Raw genomic sequence first — 22,808 nt, 5'->3', positions numbered from 1 at the left:
AGTTTGCTATGGGAGGGCAGGAGACTCCCGCCCTCTCATAGAAAACAACAGTGTCCCGGGGGTGGGCACCCCAGGACACTGCAGGAGCTGGCCCTTGGGGGGTGGTGGTCCCCAGGGTCCTTGAGGGCTCCAGGAGGGGGGCCACCCAGCCCCCCTTCCTCTAAAAATAAAGCCCGGGGGGTGGTTGTCCCGAGGGGCCGTTCAGCCCCCCCACCCATTTATTTTCTAGCCCCGGGGGGTAGTGGCTGGGGGGCCACCCTGGGACCCCCAATAAATGTTACGGTGTTTGCCCCCAGGATTTGGCCCACCCCGGGGCCTAATTATTAAGGAAGCGCGGAAGCCTGCGCTTCGTTTTTTTTTTTTTATGGCCGGATCCGCGCACCCAGCGCGCATTCTGCCGTTTAAAAAAAAAAAAAAAAAGGGGTCCTGGGAGTCCTTCTGGGACCCCCTAAGCAGGTCTGGAGGGTCAGAGTATTTCTACCCTGCCCCCTTTATATGTTTTATACACTTATTCCCCTTACTTCTTCAGCCTCGCTTCTACCGAGGCACAAAATGGCTGCCAACAGTATCTGGTTTCGAATATTGACAACCACTTGACAGCCAATTAGCATTCAGCGCGTGATCGGGAGGGTGCGCGCACGGTGCACAGAGGGTGCGCTCAGGGGGCGCATAGGGTACGCGGATCCTCCGAGGCCATAGATATATATGTACTTTTAACTGTAATTTTCTCAGGAACTACTCAACAGATTAACACCATTTAAGCAAAAGGCACGAGTCTCAACTGAGGACTACCTCTTTGCCAAATTTGGTGTAATTCCGTTCAGCAGTTCGGGCTGTAGCTGCAGCTGCAGCTAAAGGTCCTATGGGAAAATGCATGGGGAAAGTGCGTTTTGGGACCCCCTTTTTTCTCTGCCCCCGCTTGACGAATTACCCCGAGACTTTCAGGATAGGAGTGGACTGGAGCTGGCCAAAAGTTTGGAAAATTTCGCAAAGATTCGTCTACCGTCGCCAGACTTATTGGGAATAGTATGTTGCGGATTTCCTATGGAAAATAGATTCTAACTATAACTACCTACTGGCGACTGCCAGAATTGCCTCTTTTTGCGCACAGGTTCTGTGATGACTCCCTAACTACATTCTTGGACTGATCCCCTACTGTTTATCTCGAGTAAGTTTACTTCCGGAACAGTTCTCTATGTGCTTACCAACTTTCCTTTCTTTTCATGACCCTAATTACGTGGTATTTTTGTGCCGCGTTCTCCTCTCACCCCTTGACCCAATTTGGGCTCCAATTTCCTCCCTATACTGTTACTTTGATCTATCTGTCATTCTTTGTCTACCTATTAAACACACAAATACGGAAAAAAAAAAAAATATATATATATATATATATATATATATATATATATATATATCCCACCCCATCATGTGATTGGCAGTATGTCCTTTAACCTCATCTGCTGTCGCCCCCTTTCTTACAGCCTGACTCATGCTGGCCGTCGCGATTCAATTCTGCGTGCATAGCGGATATCAAGTAAGTGCCCCACTTAGACCGTTCCCCATGCTGCGGCCATATCCCTTATTGCCCGGATCTCTGCCCGCAATCCTGTCGTCCCTCGCCGGCTACTCCCATGCTTCTACCAGGTTCCCCCAGGCTGTGGCTTTTTTCTACTCCCTCCGGCCAGGTTCACCCTTAACCCTGACACCCCCCTGATTGGCGCTCCATGGTTTACGGAAATGGAAGCCTCCTTTTCCATCGAATTCGTGTTTCTACAGTAGTGGTCCCTTCCCGCTCTCCCTGGACTTGCCCATACCTAGCATGTGCAATTTCACCACACACCTCTATGCGCTAATCCCCTTGTGCTTTTTCACTCACCCTGCTTCTTAGACCTGTCCCCATCTCTCCCGTCAGTCCCTTGACCTTGTTCCCCTCCGTCCAGACCTCCCTGTGTTGCGCCAAACTAGACATATCACTAGTCCTATGCCTACCACCTGTATCGTCCTCACTGGTAAGCGCTTAGCATCAAGGCATCATCCCAGTCCCTGTGAAAGGCTATTATCTCTGAGTACTTTGTTCTTCGTCCACAGATATCACGCACTACAGGTCTTCGAAAGTAATCTCAATACCCTGTCTCTGTGATTTCCAAGTAAGTGCGGCTCCCTCTGCCAGATCTAGAGACCTCCCTTGCCTACCCCCACATGCCTCTATAATTGCCTCTTTTTGCGCACAGGTTCTGTGATGACTCCCTAACTACATTCTTGGACTGATCCCCTACTGTTTATCTTGAGTAAGTTTACTTCCGGAACAGTTTTCTATGCGCTTACCCACTTTCCTTTCTTTTCATGAGCCTAATCACGCAGTATTTTTCTGCAGCATTCTCCTCTCACCCCTTGACCCAATTCAGGCTCCAATTTCCTCCCTATACTGTTACTTTGATCTATCTGTCCTTCTTAGTCAGCCTATTAAACACACATATACGGAAATATATACATATATATAGCCTTCTATCCCCAGCACTGCAATTTAAACAAAAATATAACCTGGTCCTGATGATGGCCTAACACTTCTGCAGGCCGAAACACCGTTGACTTACACAGTGGAATTCTTGGCGCCCCTATTCACGGATACCCTACTCATCTGAAATTTGTGATCATGTACCATTAATTGTTGTGGTATCCTAAATATGTAAACCTTTGCTTTTATCTCACTTGTCTCTTGTTGTGTCCACCGCCCTCACTGTATATACCACGTCACGAGTCACTTGCGCCGTCACTAAACTTCACAAGTACTTATGCACAGTATTTTGTTGGTTACATGTCATTTAATGTAACGCAGTGCTACTGACTCATGTGCTTGTACATATGAAGTTTAATATGTCCAACATGCTTGTCAATTGAAATATACTTTACTTGTACATGAAAATGTTTCCCTGGTTTTCTCCCCCTTTGGATTTAATCTGTCGAAATTAATTGTGCTACATATACTTGTCCTGTGAATAATTAATAATATCCTTGAGACATTGTTGTTTGTTACAGACACTCAAGTAGACATGTCCACAGAATGAAAACTCAAAAGAGTTTAACTGTAAAACTAAAATGTGAAAATATCTATCTATCTATCTATCTATCTATCTATCTATCTATCTATCTATCTATCTATCTATCTATCTATCTATATATATATATATATATATATATATATATATATATATATATATATATATATATATATATTCCATCAACTCGTCACACCTCCAGTCTCGTCGGCAAGAACGAGCGCAGACCTCAAGTACGTGCTGCAATTAGTTGTTTATTTGTCTTTGCCTGCCATTACGCGTTTCAGCCGAACAAGCGGCCTTGATCACATGACACAGCTCAGTATTTTCTTCTGCTTTTTAAAGTGCTAGTGCTTACAAACAATCATAGAAATAGAAAGTGGAGAGATCTTGCCATTATAATACATGCATGAATGCTTGTTATACATCATGGATAAAACATAGTCAAAGGTTGCATATAATTTATGTAAAATACTATAATGTCTACAACCTATATATAGATCTATATGAATACATTTCAATTTATCAAACCATGAAAGAAATTTATACAGGCATAAATGCTTGTAATTTAAAAGAGCTCCCATTTCTATCCATGAATATTAAATTATCTTGAATAATTCTAAAAGTACCCCTACCGTGAATAAAAATTAAAAAAATTAAAAGAAAAAAGTTTTTACTTAAAGAATAAAACCGTTTTTGGGATATGATGATGATAAATATCCTAAAGTACATGTCCCATATGTCACTAAATCTAAGATGAATGACGTCAGAAGAGTTTAATTGATGAATAGATACTCATAAAAATACTGGGGCAAAAACTATTTCAGAATATGAACAATTGAATTTTCGTTTTGTGTATGTTTTGCTTCCACATAGTAGGTGTAGGTATCCTTACCACACCTATCCTCCCCAATGACGTTTATTTATATCAGTTTAAAGTGACTATGTGCTACAGTACGTAATTGCCAAAAGAAGGGGGAATTTTTGCATAAATGCCCTAAAATTGCCAGAGATTGCTGAGGATTCTAGATATTGAAATGTGCAAATTTAGCCCTAAAAATTAGATTAACCTTAATAAGTTAAGTACAAAAGGGATCTATAGCGTTCTTTTACAAAAGTCATAATATAATAAATATCAAAATTCATCATAAAAACCTGATTTCATAAAATTGGAATTAAAACCACTATAGAGAAAACTATGTGCCTAAGACCAATCCATAAAGCCAAACTAATATAAAAAATATCCATAAATATGCATAAAATCCCTTTGAAATTTGTAACCAACTTACTTTATAAAGGCTAAAAGTACCTGAATATAATCTCAGTTTGTGAACGACTATGTACTGAAAGTGACCTTGGATAATGTTATCTTGTGGGAGGAATATCACCCAATTTAAAAAAAGGTATGAAGATCTTCTGTGTTATTGAGACCGCCCGGATATTTCGAATCAAACTCGAGTATATAACTCGTTTCCAGGCGCCTCAATTTGACCTCTCTGTCTCCTCCTCTTTTTGTAATGGGAATGGCTTCGATAACATAATATTTAAGATGCCTGGGGTTGCTATCATGTACACTTTGGAAATGTCTTGCAACCGGGTAATTTTGATCCTTGTTAGTTATTGCCCGGATATGTTGCAGGATACGTTTATGGACAGCTAATTTGGTACTTTCTATACATTTTAGATGGCAACTGCATTCTAAAACGTAAACAGAAAATTCTGTTTTACAAGTTAAATGTTGTTTAATTTCTCTCACTTTAGCAGAGAAAGCAGTTGTATAGGTTTTTACATTTGTACCAAATTGGCAGGCTTTCCTTGTTATTAGCCACATATCCTTATGACATTCCTCTTGACTGTTACTGATTAGCTTATTGCCCATGCTCAAAAATTTTCTGAATGTGATAGATGGATTAGAAGGCATCTGGCTACCTATCACCGGATCATCTTGGATAAAGTGCCAGTTGCGTCTTACTATACTTCTCAGTTGTTTCTCCTTCCTGGAATATGTTAAAATAAGTCTAACAGGTTGTGGGGTTTCGACTGTCTCTCCTTGAGGGATTTTGGCCTTGTAGGTTAACAAATCCTCTCTGGCCTTCGCCCATGATCTTTTAATGGCGGGATCTACAGTCTCCGTCCTATAACCCCTTGCTTAAAACCTTGCACGGCTTTCTGCCTGTTTGGTCTCTGCATCTTCCTGTTGACTGCATATGCGTCGGATGCACAACATCTCCCCATACGTAATGCTCTTTATTAAATGGGGCGGATGGGCACTGGATGCATGCAGTACTGTATTTCCAGCAGTGGGCTTCCTAAAGAGAGATGTAGTTAAGACATTATTTTCCACTAAAGCTTGAATATCTAAAAAGGTCACTGTATGTTTGCTAATGGTTGAGGTAAATGTAAGATTAAAATCATTGTGGTTGATCTCATCAATAAATTTCATGGCACTTTCCTCACTCCCTCGCCATACAATAAAAAGATCATTGATAAAACGTAACCAGGAAATAAACTTTGTAGCATAAATATCTTCATATTTACGTATGAGGACCAGTTCCTCCCACCAGCCCATAAACAAACAGGCATAGTTGGGGGAGAAACTGGCCCCCATCGCTACACCCTGAATTTGTTGGTAAATCTGGCCATTGAAAAGAAATAAATTGTTTTCCAAACAAAAGAGCAGCATTTCTAGTAACATTCTCGTATGCTGTGCATACATCATACGTCTAGTACATAAGAAATACTCAACAGCCCTTAGACCATCCTTGTTCCTGATACATGTGTACAAGGAGCACATATCAAGTGTTATGAGTAGGATCTCCGAATTCCAACTCAGGTCTTTTATCTTATTCAAATAATCATAAGTGTCCTGCACATATGATTTGAGTTGTTTCATATACATCTGCAAAAAAATAGTCTATATACCTGGATAGATTTTCCAACGGTCCATCACAGGCAGCAATAATTGGCCTGCCTGGCGGTCTTTCAATGTTCTCATAGACTTTTGGTATCAAGTAAATAACAAGAACCAAGTGGTGTTCTTTTTGATGAATTTGTACTCTTCCCAGCTTAGAAGCCCCAAGCTTTTCCATGCTAGTAGATGTTTGAACAGAGCGTCCTGAGTACTTTTATACTTGAGAGGAGTACTTTTTCTGTAGCACTGTGGATCAATGAGTTGACTGTATGCCTCTTTCAGATAGTCTTCCATCGGCCAAAGAACAATATTTCCGCCCTTGTCAGAGCTTCTGATAACCACTTTTTCTTTTTGTAACTTGACTATGAGTTGATTATATTTCCTTTATTTTTATACGTTTTATCCCGTCTATTTATAGCAAAGTTCAATTTCTTAATTTGGCTCACTACGTGCTCGCTAAACGTGTCCAGTCCATCACGAGCCATTAGAGGAACAAACTTCGATTTCATCTTAAATGGTGTTGTGAATCTGGCATGGGTTCCCAACGGAGGCAAATCCTGGCTATTAACTGGAACACCACTTTCCAACTCACACAAGTCCCAATATAAGCCTATATCGGAGACTGTGAGGTGCGGGGGTTCATTAGTGGCTGTGGTGGATACAACAGGGACTGTAGCATCTACCACTGGCCTCTGTTGATGGAATTTCAAAAGTTTTAATTTCCTAATATACTGGTAGACATCAGCTCTAGTCCTGGTGTATTGGAAATTCGATTCTGGACAGTGGGACAGTCCTAAAGATACAATTTGAACTTCAGCTGCTGACAAATCGATATTGGCCAAATTGATGATAGTGTTGGCATCGGGTTTGCCAGTTTCACTGTCTATACTGGATTGTCCCTTGTTTGAGCCACCTAATGTCGCTTGCCTCGACCCCGACCCCGCTTCTTGAAATTGTCGTTTCCTACAGGCCTGGCGTCTCTCCCTTCTCCTTTGTGATTTTGTTTTGCTGCTTGTCCCTTGTTGAGCGGCCTCAAGGTGTCCCTACTGCCCTGCTTTAAAATGTCCAACTCTTCCAGAGTGAATTTAATGCCCCCACGTTCGGCATTTCTCCTTGTATTTTCATTGTCAGATTCACTCTCGGGAACTGAACTAAGATCTGATAATGAGGACATTTCAATGGGTTGTTGGTCATTCTCCACTCGATTGCCTCCTTGTGTATGTTTATTTGCTGTAGCTGCCCTAAGTGAGTCATAACGTCTGGCGAAAGTAAAGATCTGGCCATTGGCATAATCATCGCGATCTCTTTTAAATTTGTAGGCCTTTCGCACCTTGATTTTCTCTTTCTCTTTTGCCAATCTATTGACCATTTCTTCCCTTAGTTTGTGTCCTGAATGGGAGTCACTTTCCTGTTGTTTAATTTCATCTTCGAGGGCTTCAATTTTAGTTTGCAACCTCACTCTGTCTATCTCCGCATACTTCACTAATATCTGAACAAGTCTGCGCGATGACTCAAGGTTACATTCCCCCCATTCTGCCATCATTAGCGGGTTAGGTTAGGTGTCTCATAACTAGGGGCAATCATGATGCGTAGCCCCCCTAGGGATTCTTCCCACATCTAGATATCTTTTTAATGAGCGCGTTTGAGTTCCTCCAACAGTCCTGAAATTTTCTTTTAGTCCATTACCTCCCGCGTTCAGTTCATCAGATACCCCGTTGTTGGTATTGACAGGATTCAATATGGAATCTGAAAACATCTCATCCGCGGCAAGCTCGCGGTTCCTGAGCGTGTCGGCAGACATTTTGACTTTTGTTTACAAAATAAAACTCCTTCACTCAATCTTAGTGACAATGATGAAAACTGTCCTAGGTGGCAAAGGAGCGCACACCTCCCAACCCGTATGGTGTTTCTGTGTTTTGCGTACCTTTAGAGGATGGAAGCGTAAAGTGTCCGGCAACAGAACCCGTCTGGTACCACTCGGCCGAGCGGTATTCTCCGGTGTCTGATCACTGCCTTGCTCTTCTCTCTCTCGTACTGCAATTCCAATCAGAACATCTCATTGACTCCATATGGGGGGTCCATCCGTTTCGTTCCAAACTTATTATAGTGCCCCAGGGGTCCCCACCAAAGCAATACCACGAACCTGTGGTGCTGTTGGTAGAACCACTGAAGAGCAAGAAGACTGTCAGCTATGGAGCCTTCTTCCTGGGAGGGGGTCTGTGAACTGGCGGCATTTATTTTTTATTTTTCCAGTAAAAGAATCCAAAAAATGAACAAATCCAGAGCCACACTTATCTTTACGGAGTAGGTTTAATCAGCAGAAAGAAGACGTGTTTCGACCACAGCTGTGGTCTTGTTATATATAATAAGACACACACTAACATTTAAGCTGCATGATTTGCACTATCCCAGAATTTATTTGAAGAGGTGTGCAATTGCGGAACATGTAGCAAAGTTAACTGCTATGGCTCTGTCCATTTGAATTAGGAGGGAATCAGGTCTCAGTGGCAGACCTCAAAATTTTCCTAATTTACACAAAAGATCTTTGGGTCTTTCTGTTTATCTCACCAAGGGCCTTATGTAGGTAAATTACATTTACCGATTCTTAAATACCGAATTTTACCGATTCGGTATTTATGAATCGGTAAATGTAATGTAGGTAAAAAAATACCGATTCGGTAAGTGTCGGTCTTTTAAAATCGGTATTTACCGATTCGGTAATGGTAACCTGTATCTCATTGATTCCTATGGGCCAGGAGGCCCATAGGAATCAATGGGAAGCCAGTTACCATTACCGAATCGGTAAATACCGAATCGGTAATGGGGGGAGCTCAATCAAGGGTGGCAGGGTGTCACATTGACACCCTGTTGCACCCCTGATTCCTGCATGTGTGCACATGTGGCACACATACATGCCCTGAGGGCATGTGTGTCTGCCACATTGCACACATCTAAGGGCCAAATAATGCATTAACAGAGACATTCGTCATTTACCACCAACTTTCAGTTGGTGGTAAATAACGACTCCCCACACCCACCACACACTCCCCCTACATCTCATTTCTGTATTCGGTATTTACCGAATCGGTAAAATTACCGATTCGGTAATTTTACCGATTCGGTAAATTACCGAATACAGAAATGATCCCCCTACATCTCAAAAGCCTAAATACCGGTCGGTAACGGTATATTTACCGAAAATCGGCCGTTACCGACCGGTATTGGGCTACCTACATATGGCCCCAAGTCTCTAGAGATCTCCCTTGTAGACCATGCTGACAAACTTGGCTCCTTGAAGTAGGAGCATCTCCACCAACACATTTTAAGTGGTGTGTATGTAACAGAACGTGTCAGTAACCACTGACATTCCAATAGTTATGCATGTGGACAGACTGGATCAAAATGAGCCATTACCTTTCAACAATGCATCAGATATGTCAGTAATATTTGTCTGACAAATGGGCCCAGATTTCCGCTTTTGTATGACAAGTTATGTAACAAAAGCAATGAGACCCATAAATGCTAAAATGAGTACATTTAGCAATCAGGATCAGAATGCTATTCATGCTTGCTTCAGGTTGTCATTGACAATTACTATCGCCTTTTAGTTTAAAGGGATTACCGGTGCAAAAGAGAGGCCAAGGCAAGGTAATGCATGGCAGTGCGGGAGAAAAAAATGTTCACGTTATTCCATATAATCATGGCAAAACGATCTCAAGTATGTGTTTTTGTGCATCAACGGGGCTAAACCCGCCTTTGGGACAGGTTTCTGGGCCCTGAAATAGATGAATAATCACCCTATAAGAAGTGTCTCAGTTCATCCTCAGGAGCAGCGTACTATATTTTAACAATTCACAAAATGTAAATGTATAACTTAAAAGGTCACTTTGTTAAGCATCATTGCTGTCAAATACGTGGTTATATTAGATTTCCTGTAGGGCTGTGGTTAACATTTGCAAAACTGGTTTCCTGAAATTAGTGGCTTCTTATTAGAGTAATCATGTTTTACGGTTACCAAAAACACGATTCGCATGAAATGAAAGCGTCTTGGTGTACTGCCACAAAAATTTCACACAAGAAGTACTTGAAAGTATTTTTACATTAGCAGAGATTTGCAGCTTAAAATGAACCAGTTTTTATATGATTCATGACCACTGTCATTACATCCGGGCAGTTAAGGAATGACTATATTTTCTACATATATCATTTTCCAATTAATTTTCATATATTTCCTCAAATTAGTAATACTTCTGTAATCGAAACGTGTGACTGATTTGAAAAATGCGCTTTAATTTCATGAAATGAGGCACACCCAGGAAACAGTGAAAGAACATCAGATGCTCTCTTGATATCCATGCTTGTCTGCTCTCTCAAATTAAAATTACATGAGCCCTCAACTTAAGTTATGCATTGTTTTAACCTTTTCGTTTTGTCCCATAAAATTACCATTCCATGGGTTTAGGAGGCCCAGAGGAAATTATGGAATTACCAGTGATATTGGTGTTACTGTTTCTAAAGGATATATAGGTTAACAGTAATAGGCCCTGTTTGAAATAGGGGTCTCTAGTTGGCAATGGTATACACCCTGTCCAAGTAGGGACCCTTCCTTCTAGTCAGGATAAAGGGATTACAAATCCAAGATAACCCCTGGTCATCCCCTATGCAGCTTGGCATGAGCAGTCAGGCCTATCACAGAGGCAATAACACACATAGAAACACAGGGAAAACACTACAAATGGATACATCACCAGTTTAGAAAAATAAAGTATCTTTATCTAAACCAAGCAAGACCAAAACGACAATACACAACTCAAACTTTGACTTTTCAAAGGTTTAAGCAATTCTGTCAATAGGAAACTATGGATTCGGTGATTCCTTTTACACATAGTACCTTCAGATGTGTCAAAATTCGCAAGGTAAAAGAGCTGCAGAGGAGGGAAGCTTCTGAAAACACAGCAATGCGTCGGTTCTTGAGTCCATGGGGAGGCGATGCTTCAGTTCTGCTGCACGTGGGAGAAGGGTTGGGTCGAATCCGGACTGTTTGGGGAAGAGATGTGTCGAAATGCAAGCCCGTTCTTTTCTGCGGGTAATATGTTGGGAAAACTTGGCACTCAGGAACGATGCTTGGAAATCAGGACCTGCTGGAGGCCGATGCAGTGGCGGCAAACTGGTGCTGCGCCGATTTCTTCAGCTGCGGTTGTCATGGTCCTGCCACTATGCACCCCTCCAGGAACCTATGAATTTGAGCCACGTTTGTGCCCTTCTCACCCCCCCTCTATTTAATAAGTTCATATGCTGATTTGGTTTGACATGGGCTCTATTCGGGGTGGCACAAGGGAAATTATTGACCTCCACAGGCAACTGATTGAACTGCCCACAAAAACACACAGCTCCTTATAACCACTATGAAAGTTCCAGAATCTTGGCAGGTGCAACAATCAATCACATTAATGCTGAGTAACTGTCTAATTGCTCTGACAGATTGCAAATGTTCCAGAAAAAACAGCAGTAATAGGTGTCCTTGTTAATTAAACTCATGAGGTATCACCTTCAAGATTAATAGCCCTGCTTGAACATTCCATCATCCCAGCAGATGCATTTGCTAATCAGCCTTCTGGCTCACAGTAACTTTCCATTACCCTGTGCTTTTGTTAATCTGACTCCTGGCTCACAGTGAACTTTCCATGCCCCTGACAGGTGCACTAAAAGCACATTGTCAGCCTCTATATAAAGTCCATGCCCACCCTGGTTCCCAGCTTGGTCTCTCTGCTCTTTACTTACCTGAATTCCCTTGATCAAGCCTCCAAATCCTGTCAGCATCACAACACTGTTCCTGTCCTAAGAAGCAGCAACTCTGGATTCCCTAAAGAAAAAGAAAGGACAATGCTTCAAAAGAATTCAACTCCACATATTTGTACAACAATTCTTGTATGCTCTGAGCTCAGAAGCACAATAATTTAGGAATTACCTACTCTTGTTTTAAGAAAGCGCACTAAAGACTCCATCACTGGCAGGGCCCTGTCAGGACTGATTTCTCCCGGGCTTTTGCCCTCTGTGCACTCAGAGGAATAACTTGGCTAGGCTACAAGGTGTGACTTTGATGACGTCTTAGTTCAGCACACAAAAGGAATAACCTAGGAAGTAATTGAATTGTGCTGCAATAGTGACTTTGTTTGCGCTTCGTAACAACTATCATCAAAACAATCCATTGGAAGTCAATACGGCATGCCTGAAAAGGCATGCACAATTTTGACCGGAAAGGAAGAGCACAGTAGATGTAGGTTTGGGGTATGAACAGCAATATATAAATAAGATTTGTTAATGCTATGTACCAAATACATTGTGTATACTAAACCACTGTTTTGCAATCCACAGATACTCCTCAAACCTTGGGTGTTCACATAAGATTGGTGACAGATCTCTTTAGGTCTCCCTACGGCTGGCCCAGATGAGCATCACTGCATCTTGTTTGTCTTTCCTAATCCCAAATCCCTTTCCCCTTGGAGCCTGTCACCTGTATAGTACCACCCTCTGTCCTCAAGAACAGACTCTAGAGGGAATACTGGAACCTAGCGTCGCCCCATCGTAACGACCTGGGATTCAGGTGAGTGGCTCATCACACCGGTTCCAAGATATGTCGATCTTTTCAGCCGGACAGCAGGGCCTGTATGGAGTCAGTGTGGGGGTCTCTGGCTTCAGGGCCTGAACTCAGACTGCAGTGGCTTTTTTGGCCATAGCACTGCGTTGATTTTATTCGGCTGCACGGTGTCGATGCGTGGACATTTCTCATGCACGGCGGTGCTGCATTGGAAAAACAGGCGCTGGAAGGGGGATGCATCAATTTTGATGACTTCTTGACGCTTTGTGCAGCTGGACCCACATCCAAGAGCCCAGAACTGCAATTGGCACCCCAAGGCAGGTCAGAATATCCAACAGTGGAGTTCAGGGATGCTGCAGATGAAGTCTTTGTGTGCCTGAAACGTCTTAACAGGAGGCAAGCTCTACTTCAAGCCCTTTGAGAATCAGCAAAGTAAAAGTCCAGTCCTTTCCACCGTCCACTGACACAAGCAGCAATTTCAGGCCAACCCAGCAAATCAACACACAGCAAAGAGGCAGTACTCCTCCTGACAGCTCTTCTTTTTGGCAGAGTCCTTTTGATCCAGAAATGTTCTAAAAGTCTGGGGTTTTTTGGTCCAATACTTATAACCCTTTTGGTCTTTGAAGTCTTTGTAGTTTACAAATTCCTGCCTTGCCTGTCCTTGGCTCCAGATACAATCCAGGGGGGTGGAGACAACATTGTGAGAGGACAGGAACATCCCTATTGAGGTGCAGGTGACAGCTCCTCCCACCACCCTAACTCAGGAAGACTCAAACGCCTGGTGATGGGCCATCAGAATAGGCAGAGCACACCTCAACTCCCTCTGTGTGACTGTCTAGAGTGAATGCACAAACAGGCCCCTTGTCAGTCCAAACCAGATGTTGATTCCTCTGACAGTCAGAGGCACAGGATGGTTAAACAAGAAAATACCAATTTCTAACAGTGGCAGTTCCAAATACACAATTTGAAAACCACCTTTATTAAAATATGTGTTTTTAACTTCTGAGGTTAGAGAGCCCAAACTCCAAATCTCTAGCTGTTCCCAATTGAAAGTTACACTTGTAAAATGTTACAAGGCAGCTCCAATGATAACCTATGAGACAGCTAATCCTTGCAATAGTGAAAAACGAAATTGGCAGTATTTTAACTATCAGGACATGCATAACACACCCGTACATGTCCTGCCTTTCACATACACTGCATCCTACCCATGGGGGTACTGTGGGCCTATCTTAGGGGTGCCTTAGATGTAAAAAAAGGAAGGTTAGGGCCTGGCAACGGGGTGCACTTGCCAGTTTGACATGGCATATTAATACTGCACTTACAGACACTGCAATGGCTGGTCTGAGACAAGTTTACAGGGCTATTCATGTGGGTGGCACAACCAGTGCTGTTGAACCACTAGTAGCATTTGAGTTACAGGCCTTGTGCACACACAGTGCACTTTACTAGGTACTTACTAGTAAATCAAATATGCCAATCATGGCTATTCAATCAGAATCACAATTTACACAGATGTCATATACACTTTAGCACTGATTAGCAGTGGTAAAATGACAAGAGTCTGAAAGCCAACAAAACAGGTCAGCCAAATTGGAGGCTAAAGGCTAAACCTTTGGGGATAAACCTGCCAAAGGGCCAGGTGCAAAATACCCCTCAACACTAAATGTATAGGCAATATGCTGAAAACCCCACGTGGCTTCACCCATGAATCTTACACTGAGGACCTGTTATCACTGATGCAAATCAACCTAGATAGTCACTGAAGATAGCAAATGGTACTGAAAAAGGTGTGAGAAAGTATGTAATTACTGGGAACTAATTGGTGACAATTGTACGTGTTGGTCAAGGGCTGTAGTCTTCGGCTACCAATATGTGGTCCCCTTTCTGATCAAGCCCATTATCTTTAAAGCAAAGTGTAAGTCAATAGACACAAGAACATGTATAAACCTGGAAGAACTCATGATAAAAAGGTTGCATATGGCAGGACCTGTGTCTGTAACAGCGCTATTAAAATATGTTAACATAATTGTCAGTCAGACTTTATCTATTTAATGGATGATGCCACTTTAAATACTGAACTAGTTTCTGTGCATACAAAGCCTTCATAGTTTATCGCATTAATCAGGATGTGTGTTTTGTTGAGTAGTTCCAAACCAAGGTTAAAATCGAGCCTAATAACATGATAAACTGTCAAAGGTGTCATCCACATGGTACAACTGCAACTAACTATTTCCTCACTATACTCTAAAATGGAGAGCATCCATATGTAAAAATTATCAGAAGAAACAATCTAGTCAGCCCCATGTGTCACCTCAGAATACCAAAACATGGAGTCCCTTAGTAATTCAAAGTAATTGGAGTAATAGCCCATACATATATACATCCTCCTCAAAGGAGGTGAGGCATCATTGCCCAATAAAACCATTCTTCTACAAGCCATTCCCTTGTGAATAAGAACATCACACATATTAAATATCCATAGCCTTCATAAGACAAGATCATCATCAGCTTTGTGCTCTCCTAAACCACCCCTTACTGCCCAAGACTAAGGAGCCTATTAACAAAGCGAATTTTGTAGTATTTTTAGTAGTATGCAGAAGCACTACTCATGTACTACAAAATGCTATTTATAAACCTACATGCGGATTTATACACCTCCACGGCGCCAATCTTTTCTGTGCAAAGATCTCCACCCTGACTGATGATGGTCTCTGCGTACATATGCCTATGTTTTAGTAGTACATATGGGATGTACAGGAGAAGTGGCTAAGAAATGGGAGATACTTATGACCAAATCGGAAAGTAGTAGGGAGGAGTTAGGAGTGGTTAAGGGAGTATGAAGGAGAAGTTTAGGGAAGGCGATGTACCCACCCACAAATTAATAAGCCTTTTCCTATTTACAAACTAACTACAACCTAAAAGGACCCAGAACAGTCATAAATGTGCTCCAGCTCAGATCTGGAGTAGGCCCAGTACTACCCATGGCCACTCAGAGCTATTGCAATACAATTCCATAAAATATAATATAGATAAAATGATTAAATGTTTTTGACTTTGTAAAGATATTTATATATTTAATTTAAAAAGAATGGAAAAAAATATTTTAAAATATTTAACAACCTTTCTAAAGTTAAAAATAAATGTAATTAATCTAAAATGAAATTCAATTGAAAGACCTTCTACATAGTATCTATAGTCATTTCTATAATATAATAAATAAAAATAAACATTCTACTTAAGCTGGGATTAAGATGTTTTTTGAATAAATCTTTTAAAAAACTGGAATTTAATTTAATATATATAAAATAATTAAACATTTATTACCAAGTTAATAGTGCTGTAGCTTTCTTATTTTGTTGCACATTTAAAATAAATTAATTATTTAATTAAAAATATTATTTGGCACAGAATTACTTTTAACATTTTATTTCAAAGTTTAATAATATTAACCTTTTTACTTTAATAATTCTTGTTCATAAGGTGATCTCCACCCCGACTTTGGAGATCACTTTCTACATCTGAAAAGTTACTAGTAGTGACTGTATGCTCATAAATTGGGTTCTACCAGTGGATACAGGGGGTGGAGACATGTAAAGCTTCACTTTTTAGTAAACTTAAACTCATAAATGGTGAATAGTCGAAAGTTATACATTTACTACAAAGTGTAAGAGGAAATTTAAACATGTAAAGGGTAAAGAATATCATCATGGTCTGAATTCTAAAACGAATAGGGAAATTATACAAGTTCACCAAATCAAATTAGAGGGGCAGGTAAACAATTACCCACATGTGTAATATTGTCATCCTACAAAAAAAGGGATGGCAAAAATAGAAAAGGTTCTGTAGAATATAGATTTGTGGAAACAAAAAAATGAGACAGTAAACGTCAGACAAAACTGGGGCCAATCAATTCCAAATATGTACCCTGCCACAACCTAGCCCCACTACGTAATATTAGGTCACATGGAGGAATAAAGGAGCTTGTTACACATCATACAAGTAGATGCTGTATACCTTCATGTTTACCGACAACGAAGTGTCAGGGTGTACGTTCAAATTAAAGACATTTGTGAAGAAGCCACCTGAACTATTGGAGTGGTTTCATATTTTAATTACACTTTCAATAATTGTTCATATTTTAACATTTAAATTCAATTTTTTAATCATCTCAACAACAAGAAAAACAATACATTTGAAACAGGACACTTAAAATAAATAGCTATGACACTATTGACATTTGAAACAACTACAAATGCAAAATATACGGAACAATGAAAGACAACATTACGAAACATATAATTAACATAAGATGACCAGTCCTTCAGTTATATAAAGAAATGTGGCGGTATAGACATTTTACACTTTCAATGGCTGTAACCTGCCACCAACAGCTAGTCATATGTAACAATAGCAACAGGCACTTTGTCTTGTTTGCGCACTGTAGAATTCTGTGGTTGAAGGAAGGATTTAAACTAGCTGAGTAAGGTCAACGCGTTTCAGAACTCCTTATTTCTTTAAGGGTTCTTCCTCAGGACCAGGACTAGATCAAAGACTGCAATATACATAAAATCACAAAAAAGGATTGATTTTATGTCTCAAGATGAGAAATGTCCTACTTGTCATTATAAAACTACCAGATTAATTCTTACCATGGGGAATTGTGGGGTAAATACGGCATTGTGGACCCCCAAGTAGTGCAAATGCCCTCCCTATTGTTATATATAGATTTCTAAAAAAGGGAAAAGAGCAAGTTTGGACTTATCATTGTTGTGTAATTCACAACTGTTAGTAAAGGTACACTCAATTGAGACGGTGCGTGGCCAACAATGTTATCAAAACCGGACTGTGCCCAAGAGCTGCTTAAATCAAAACATAGCAAAGTTGCGCTGCTGTGCTTTAACATGGACATCATCACTGCGCCAAAGACTACACTTGTATTGTGAAAATCACTGCAAATTAATGTTTAAATTTATCTTTGTTAGAGCAAAGTGCGAGAACTGTTGTACCTTGTATATAAAAAAATTGTGTGCGATGGAGCCGATGTTCAAACCTAGACTAACGCCTACCAGCGCATGCAGGACTTTGACTCACTTTTTTTAGACTTGTTCTGTCCACCATGGAAGTAAAATGTGCCGCTGTGTTCAACCTGGGTGATAGAACGCAGCATGTTTCATTACTCCTATGTACCAATGACCTGAAAACAGTACACAGTTTGTTTCACAATTGGAAGCTGAAACTCACTTGTTTGTTGCGATTACTGTGCAAGTGCACCAGAAGGGAAGCTGTAAGTGATTATCTTGATGTGGTACCCCTGAGTGGAAATAACAAAAAACACTCATAATCCTGATTGAAAGGGTAACCAAAAAGTGTTTTCAAGAGACGGCTTAGAGATGAAAAGGATGCATCAGTTGGAAACTCACTTCGTATTGTAGAAAGCCATGTACTGATTCATGGCGTGACGGGTAGCAGTCGTTTGGTCGATTCCTGTGATGATTAAAAAAGAAAATAAAGGGGCTTGTGTGAGTTGTAAATGAGCTCCCTCTGACAACATCCCTCGCATTCAAGGGACTTGCCTGATTTTCAAAGCTGAAGCGAATCCAGCGTTCCTCCGGTGTTCATGACTCAAAGCATCCTGGGAATATGGAAGCTTGACGAGGTCCACAGTAGACCTTACTTGTAGATGCTGATGACGTGATTAAGTGATTGGTGCTGTGCATGATGGTACTTGTAGTCAAACAGTATGGAACATTGCAAATGAGCTGCATATTGATTGTTTTCACATAAGCATGTGATGAATTTAAAATCTGTTTATCTCAGACATCTCATTGAGGCCACAAGAGGCAGTGTTAAATTTCATAATTAGGTATGCCTCTCTTTGAAGAAGAGTTCTTTTGGGGTCACCACCCCGGTGATCAAGTTTGATTACACTAAGCACTGTCCAGTGAAAGGCTTTTTCGGTATGACCTTGATCTTGGAAATGCGCCACCAGGGGTGCATTGAGAACTTTATTTTTAATTCTAGAGCGATGTTGAGTAATCCGCTGTCTGATTTCTTGTGATATTTTGCATATGTTAACCAGTTGGCAAGGGCAGACAATCGCATAGACCACGTTCTTGGTCTTGCAGGTGGAGAATTCATTATGTTTCGATCTTTCACGTCCATGAATGAACTCAGTGCCTTCAAGCGTAGAACTGCACGCCTGGCAGTTACCGCATTTGTGATGTTTTGAGTACGGTTGGAGATCCAAGGAAGGGTGCATTAATCTTCAACGCTACTTTCATCTCGCATTTGAAGATGTATGTACCCTGGAAACCACCTGGGCATGGTTACTGGAGCATAACACAGACTGGCTAGTAGCTATAGTGCATCAGGAGTTCAAGAGCTACACAAAGGCACTTTGGTTGTAGCTTGTGTCAAAGTGAACATGACTCCCTGTAAACTCAAGCACCCCTAATGATTGTTTCAAATCTCCTAGGAAAACAAAAGGTTGGTACCTGAAACAGAAGGTTGTTAAATTTTTATAAAGTTGTTTGAAGTTGGAAAAAACTGAATAAAGGTATGCCAGGTTGAGATATTGGGTTGTTGGTTGAAGGGGGTAAAACCCGACTCAAGCAACAGCCACAATCCTTGTCAGGATGAACCAGAGAAAGTCACTAAATAGGCCAGAGCTTAACTATCTAGTAGTATGGCACAAAAGCAGTTAGGCTTATCTTAGAGGCACTGTGCAAAGTATTTATGCAGCCCTTAAACTAAACTAATAAAATAATAAAGTGCAAACATAACACAAGTAAAATCCTACACCAGATTAATTTCAGGCCCACGTCCACTTGGCAAAGACAGTTGGGTTCTACTATCTGTTTCTGTGAATATTAAATGTGTGTCCTTGACATTAAGCTATTCGAAAATGTCTTATAAGTTTTCTTCAGTTCCTGACTGTAAGAAAATAGGCTATTACGTGGAAAGAATGTCAAACATCCAAAATCTCGTCAGATCCAACACACAAATTCAGTAAATAAAACTGGGCTCATTCCTTGGCAGCCCCGGCATAGAGCAGACAGCCTTCCCTTAAGGAAAATGTTATAAATGTTTAGTAATTCCAAAACAATTAAAATATCAAAACAAAACACAATAAAATCCTGCAACCAGTTTTTAAAAATATAGAACAACGAAATATGAAAAATGGCTCCAATATGACTAAAATCCAATCATGGAAAATAGAGATATTGTTTTTCAAATTGTATGCAAAAAGCACTGAGGAAAACTAAAGGGTCAATCAGAAGTAACTGTTTGTGGTTGATTGGTACCTATGCACGATTTCAGGTCAGCTGTGATACAGGGCTGATTGGTTGCCTCAAGCGGGTCTTCCTGGTTGTTGGACTTGGCCCTTTCTGCAGGGTCATCCCCAAAAATGTTTTGCCTTCACTCTTCCTATTGTTGCCGAATACTTTTTTGTTGGCCTTAGGACTCTGTGCGCTTTACCACATCTAATCAGTGCTAAAGTGCTTGTGCTGTCTCCTTAAAACATGGTAGAACTGGCTTGTACCCAATTGACATATTTAATTTACTTATAAGTGCCTAGCAAAGTGACACTACATGTACTCAGGGCCTGTAAATGCTACTATTTGGTCTGCAGCACTGCTCATCTCACCCTCTTAAGTAGCACTGCAAACATGTATCAGGCTTCTCATTGCAGTCTCTGTATGTGCAGTTTTGAACTGCCATTTCAACCTGGCAAAGTAAACCTTTTCCAGGCCCAAATCTTTATATTTAATACTTATAAGTCACACCTATGGTAGGCCCTGGATAGCCCTAAGGGTATGGTGCAATGTATTTAAAAAGTAGGACTTGTACTTTTAAGTTTTACATGAGCTAGTAGAGAAAAATGATTACATTCATTTTTTACTACCGCAAGACCTATCTCGCCCATGGGATAACATTGGAATTACCTTATTACTTTTCATAAGTGTAATTTCAAAATGGGAACAGGCACCCCTTCATGTTTGGTGTCTATGTTCAGTTCTGAAAATGCCATTTAGAAAGTTGGCAATATCTTGCCTAAGGGCTTTATTATGAGTTTGGCAGTGCAGGAGTGGGACCGCCCCGCTCCCTCATCTCCAAACCCATATTTGAACCGCCCACCAGATTAGGAGTTCCCCCTGTCAGACTGGTGGCTCTTTGGAGTTCCCACAGCGGTGCCTGTGAAATAGGCACCGCAATGGAAATGTCAAAATCTGAACTGGTTTTTGTCAGCAGTTGTTCCTGCTGTCTCTGTTGTGAGACCATTCTCAGTCCCTTTCTTATGACATATCCTTCTTTTATCTGTTGAATCTCAGCTAAGCTCTGAAGACAATTAGCAACTTGCTTTCTATAAGAATTATTTTATAATTCTTCTTTTAATTTCTTTACCTTTCAGAATGTAATTTCCTCCTTGGATTTTGCAAATTTAATTAACAACAGCATCATGGATTTACAAGTTCCCGCTGTCAGGGCAGCCCATTCTTCCAGGAGCTTCGGATGGGGGTTTTAATAAGTTGAAACAATTAATATTCAGAATCATCTTAGGACTCTATTACCCTCTTTATAATTTTCAAGAGGGGATACCTCTACGACTTGCTTAGTTCGTTCTGTTCTTGCATAGCTTCTCAAACAGGCATAATTCTGTCAGAGTTGCTGTCCCAGGTTCAAACTGTTGTTGCCAAGTATTAAATCCTTACTGCAGAGCTTATGCAAATCAACTGTCTCCCGCTACAAGTTCATGCTTGTTCATGTGTCCATCATTTTCACAGTGACAACTTAAAATGTTGTAGTTGAACCCTGAGATGACAATATAGGACCGTATTACATTGCTCTTTATGCATTTTTATATTACATAATGTATTAATTGATTTTTATTACTCTTTAGAAAGATTTACCTTATCTGTTTAGTATGTATTGTTTGTATAAGACAGCAGACATGCCTGTCAATGTTTTGAATGTTTGAATGTATTTTATGCTGTTTATTAAAATCGAAAGCGCATTGTAAGGACATTAAAAACATGGATTCTAAAATGTGCTTTTGTTGTAGTACTTTGACAATACTGAGTAGATTTAACAAGATATATATAAAGAAAGAAAATAAAGTGCAATGTGGGACAGCGTTATATTTTTTTAGACAGGGCGCTGCATTTACAATATTTATATTTACGCACTGGGGAGGATTTATTGGTATCATTGTCTTGCATCAAGGATGGATCTGAAAAAGTGATTATAACCGGTTTGCTGAGTAATGGTCGCACTGTGAACGTGTTTTTATCAGCACTGAAAATAACGACAAAATGCTGAGTGTTTTTTTTTTATTTGAGGTAATTGAATATCCTGCAAATTAGTTCAGCACTGCGAATTGTGACAAATAGTTCACAGTTGGACTTTTTTCTCGAAATTCGAACTTTGAATGGCAAACATTCAAAATGAGGGTTACTAATGTCGGTGAAACATATGCTTATGTTTTCTTGAACCTTGCATGTAGTGCTCTATTCTTGTACAGATGGAATGTGTATAGGACTTAATTTATAGCACGGTGATAAAAAAAAACATTTACCAAGCAAACGTAAGGCCTGCCTTTCCTTGTTTAAAGTGTTTCAGGCGCACTCAGAACCTCAGTTGTGCAGACGCTGCTGCTACTATTTATATCTGACTGAACAAGGTTCGATCAACTGTGCAAATTAAAACCCTGGATAGCAAATACGTTAATTATACTGCTTTGTGTTACTTACTGTCACAATAATAAGATCGGCCTGACTGAGGGGAGTTAAAATGAAGTTGTGCAGTGCGGCAGTAATGTTTGTGCAGCCTCCGGTTAATTCTAATAACAGTAATGTGGTTCTCCCGTGAGTCCTTCTGAGAGGATCGAAAGGGTCCTTCCTAGTGGGGAGCCACGAAGTAATTTCCGACCAATGAGATTGCGAGGAGACGTCTACATTCCTGTGGAAAAATGCACTGGCCACTTAACCACGGATTCCATTTACTCCACCGGCCACAAATTCGCTGTGAATTCAGCCTCAATGCAGCAAAACCACCTACTTTCCGTTTTCCTCTCTGAAAGATGATGGCCTCGCAGAACTCTGCTCTAAAAACCAAGGATAGGAAACTCTGGATGCCATTATCACCGAGCAGCGTAGCCCGTTTGCCTGGATCCGAAAATAGACCCAGTGGTTGGACCACTTCCGTATGCCCTTTCCCCTCACCACTGCAACCGTCAAGA

This window comes from Triturus cristatus, chromosome 5_1 (genome assembly GCF_964204655.1).
Source record: "Triturus cristatus chromosome 5_1, aTriCri1.1, whole genome shotgun sequence".
In the NCBI taxonomy this organism is placed as follows: Eukaryota; Metazoa; Chordata; class Amphibia; order Caudata; family Salamandridae; genus Triturus; species Triturus cristatus.
The sequence above is the reverse complement of the archived record's forward strand: the minus strand, read 5'-3'. Positions refer to the sequence as shown.